The 4,718-nt window shown below is 47.3% G+C and overlaps 1 pseudogene; it reads left to right on the top strand.

The window, feature by feature from the left end:
* The first annotated feature begins 300 nt into the window (after positions 1-300).
* LOC144688003 (histone H2A-like) lies at positions 301-691 on the top strand (annotated as a pseudogene).
* The last annotated feature ends 4,027 nt before the right edge of the window (positions 692-4,718 follow it).

Here is a 4,718-nt window from a genome sequence, read left to right as displayed (position 1 = left end):
GTCAGACAACAGGGTCAATCATTGGCTGATAATGGCCAGTTTTGTTCTGTGGAATCAAATGGGATTGATACCCATTGAGGGATTGAGGACCTTACAATCATAGGACACTATGCTCTATTTTTCTGAGTTGAACTTTAACTTGTTCTTAAAGGACAGTGTTCTAATACACTTAAATTTGACTCAGGCTGTAGCTCAAAATGGGCAATAGTGAATCAGCAGCTGCCTATGCATCCCTCCCACCCACAAAAAATCAGGTGCAGTCCAACATTAGTGAAGAATTTTAGCAGGGGTGAGAACAGAATGTCTGGTTGCGGTAAAACCAGAGGCAAAGGGCACACCAAGGCCAAGACTCGCTCCTCCAGAGCCAGGCTCCAGCTCCCCGTTGGTTGCATCCACCGACTGCTGCGCAAGGGTCACTATGCCGAGCGGGTCGGGGCTGGAGCCCCCATCTACCTGGCCACCGTCCTCGAGTACCTGATGGCCGAGATCCTCGAGCTGGCCGGCAACGTGGCCCGGCACAACAAGAAGACCCGCATCATCCCCCCGCCACCTGCAGCTCGCCATCCGCAATGACGAGGAGCTCAACAAGCTGCTGGGAGGGGTCACCATAGCCCAGGGTGGGGTCCTGCCCAACATCCAGGCTGTGATGCTGCCCAAGAAAACCGGACACCCCAGCAAGGTTTACGCCTGAAGGGGTGAGATTGGAAAAAGACCAAATGGGCTGCCAATTTACAATCGCCTATTTTGCATTACCCCTCAGGATGAACTGTGTCACCTTATGTTGCCTGGTCCTTTCTTCCCCCAAGAATGTACCCCAGCTCAATTCCCTGGACAGAATATTGCGCTCGTCAGGCGGGCTGCGCGCCTGATCCGAATGAGTGTAAAATGACAGACGATGACGTCGGGCAAGCGTCGCGATGTCATCGCACACTCGTGCGATATTTCGGTCAGCTGGCGCAAGCGGGAGTCAGCAGCACACCCGCCGACAGTTAAGGTCCTTAATCAACTAATTGTTTGGAATTTTTCGCTGCTTGTCCAACCGTTCGGTTGGCGGGCGGGCAAAAGGGCCAAGAGGCCTTTGCATTTTTGGCAAAATCTCATCCACGGGCGGGATGAGGTTTCGTCCAGTGATTAAAAAAAAAAACTTCCTGCTCTCATATTTCACATGCCCCTGCTCACGTGACAGGGTCACACGAGGGGACATGTTTTCATTATATTAGAATTCTTCACTTATTTTGATAAAATTCTTCAGCTCCCTGAGGCAGCGCTGAGCGCTGCAGAGCAGGCTTCAAGCTCACTGGCCGGTAATTGGCCAGCCAGCGTGAAATCCATGTCACAGCCCGATCACGGGCGGCAGTCGGCTTCATCACCGCTCCCGGGCCTGCCTGCCGTGCCCGCCTGACAAGGGCAAAATCCTGCACCCCCCCCCCGCCCCCGGTTTTATCTACTTTTGATCTCTGAAGCTGTGATGCTGCTTTGTCATTATTAATGCACGCACCACCTTGATTGATTTTCTTCTACATACAAATGGTGCCATCCTGACTAGATTTTGCCCACTGAGAGCACCTTCTTACCAATCTCTTTGAGGATAATTTTAACCTGACCCACTCGGTGGGAAATTAGCAGGTCAGATCATGTTTCACCGCTCGTCCAATTTTAATATCCAAAGACTTGCGAGAAAGAAAGCCTGGCAAGGTTTCCACTTAGTGGGTTAAGTTAAAATTGCCCCGTTTATGTTTTCAGGTTTTAGCATAAGGGCACAGTAATACACCAACCAGGTGTAAAAAGACCATTGTTGTCCTCCTCTGGGAAATATATCCTATGATACCTCTCATTTTTTGTTTATTCGTTCATGGGATGTGGGCATCACTGGCTAGGCCAGCATTTATTGCCCATCCTTAATTGCCCTTGCTCAGAGAGTATTTAAGAGCTAACCACATTGCTGTGGGTCTGGAGTCACATGTAGGCTGGACCAGTTAAGGACAGCAGATTTCCTTCCCCAAAGGGCATAATTGAACCAGTTGGGCTTTTACAACAATCAGCAATGGCTTTGTGGTCATCATCAGACTTGCAATTCCAGATTTTTATTGAATTCAAATTTCACCATCTGCTGTGGTAGGATACCCTGTGTTTCTGGAATACCAGTCAAATGACAATACGACTATGCCACCACCTGCCCCTCCAGCAAAGTTTTTTTTCCAAATATGTTGAATTTTCTGTGAGAATCACTGCCTCCAAAGTAGTCCTTTACGCCTTCTGTGAAAAGTAGTTACATCTAAACTTAGCGTGCACTTTCCATCATTTAAATTTAAGACTATTCCCTCTTGTGGAATCTGATATGGATGTTAATCTTATCTCTTTGCTCATTAGGATCTTGGATACTTCAACAAGATCACCCTTGATACTTCTCTACTCCAGTGTAAATATTCTCCACTTCTACTGCACCTCATAACTCAGGTAGCTAATGCCAGCAACCCATTTAAGTGTCCTTTGCTGCACTTTTTCTGACGCCTGGATGTTTTCCTTATAATATGATGATGAGAATTGTACATTGATCTTCAAGTCAGTTAGAAGCAGTGCCTGACAAATTCGGAATCATGTCATGAGATTTCTGCACTAACCCTCTTGCTATACAGCCCAATGTCCATTTGCTTTATTCACTGCAAACACATACTGTGCTAATGGCCACAGAGATCTATCCACCCATCCCACCATATCCCTCTCCTGCATCATGTCTTATAGAATATCACTTGTTCAATGTTTCCACAGCTTATTATTCTTCATTAAGCTAACTAATTACAGAGCATATGCTTAATGTTGCATGAAGTCACAAATGCTTTTTTATGTATGATTCAATTGATTTTTATCTGTCCAGACTGAATGCAGCAAGCAGAACTATACTTCAAAACTCAAGTTGATGGTTAGGAAAATAAGCATGCAATTTGTAAGCACATTTTGGGCCATCACTAGTACTAGAGTATATGTGAAACTTTACAGGGCTTCTTTGTGGTGCAAATACATTTCACTATTTAAACCGTTACCCAGTCTGTTATTGCACCTGTGTGTTGAATCAATGAGCTGAATTTTGTGTTCCGTTGCGGTGGGTGGAACTCCGATCCAGAAATGTGTGGACCGCCGACTCCCACCCCCGCTTTTGAGGCTCACATTATAATGCGCAAATCAGCCAATTAACGGCCGCCAAGTAGGTTCTCGACCAATGGTGTCTGCTGAGGGTGCACTGTATGCCCAATGGGTAAAGGGGGGTGTGATGTCCGGGCACTATGCTGGCAGGCCGTGACCCAGAAGGAGGCCAAGGCCGCTCATTTAAAGGGGACCCTGGCACAGAACTGTTTCTAGTGCACCCCGGCTGAGAGTAATCATGAGGCAAGGAGAATTTCGTGGTGCTGCGGAATATCCTGAATCATTGATACCAGTGAGTGCCAATTTAGATGTGTTTCTGCGTTAATTTAACAATGGGAAGATTGATGAGATTGTTCAAGTCAGATCAGTCATGTTCCTATTAATTAATGGAGCAGGCTCGAGGGGCCGAGTGGCCTACTCCTGCTCCTAATTTAGATGTTCGTATGTATTTTAAGGGATGAGAAAGTTGAGCACATTTCAAGCATAACCCTGATGATTGCAGGGAGTTCTTGAGCATCAGGCTTTCAACTCTCATTGTCTCTTCATAGATGGATGAGAGAAAGGAGTGAACTGCTGACCAGGACAGAAAGAAGGTCAAGGATGCCCCGAGGTTTGATGAAGACTCCCTGCGAGCCCTCCTCCAGGCTGTAAGTGCCAGGCAGGAGGTCCTCATACCAGCTGATGCTAAGAGGAGACCTCCCAACCTGACCAAAGCAGCCTGGACAGAGGTTGCAGTATCAGTCAATAGCCTTGGGGATTGTCAGACAGGCTTGGATCCAATGCTGAAAGTGCCTCAATGACTTTTCACTATCTGCCAGGGTGAGTGAGGCTCCATTGTGGAGAAGTACTTGCATGGAGAGATGTAGAAAGGCTCAATGAGGGTATTATCTTGTGCGCTGACCAAAAGTGCAAGGTGGCATGATGCACTAATGCCACTGTATACTGCTCCAGGGCCTATGAAGGGGTTGCTGTGGGGGGGTGGAGGGAAAGGGGATGGTTGGAAGATTGGCACTGCAGATTCTTCAGCCTGTGGAGCTCTCAGAGGTCAGACATGTGAAGGAATGATTGTGCAGTAGATTACAAACCACTGCAGTGTCACACTCCATTTGCAGGAGGAGAGCCTTGAATACCTGTGAAAGACTGAAGATGGAGGCAGTGTGCCCAACGTGGCCATTCTGACAGTCATAGAGGAGGATGTCTTGGAGCTCGAATCCATGAGGTGCAGTTGGTTCACTGGGGGAGGCAGGATAGGAGGAAGGTGCCGAGGTGGTGAGATTGCAAGGGGCATTATGTGGAATTTGAGAGAGATATATGATAATACATGGACCAGATGGATTACACCCCAGAGTTCTGAAGGAGATAGCTGAAGAGATAGCGGAGGCGTTAGTGGTGATCTTTCAGGAATCACTGGAGTCAGGGAGGGTCCCAGAGGACTGGAAAATCGCTAATGTAACCTCCCTGTTTAAGAAGGGAGTGAGGCAAAAGACGGGAAATTACAGGCCGATTAGCCTGACCTCGGTCGTTGGTAAGATTTTAGAATCTATTATTAAGGATGAGATTTCAGAATACTTGGAAGT

This window comes from Cetorhinus maximus, chromosome 12 (genome assembly GCF_964194155.1).
Source record: "Cetorhinus maximus chromosome 12, sCetMax3.hap1.1, whole genome shotgun sequence".
Classification (NCBI taxonomy): domain Eukaryota; kingdom Metazoa; phylum Chordata; class Chondrichthyes; order Lamniformes; family Cetorhinidae; genus Cetorhinus; species Cetorhinus maximus.
This window is presented reverse-complemented; position numbering and strand designations above follow the sequence as displayed.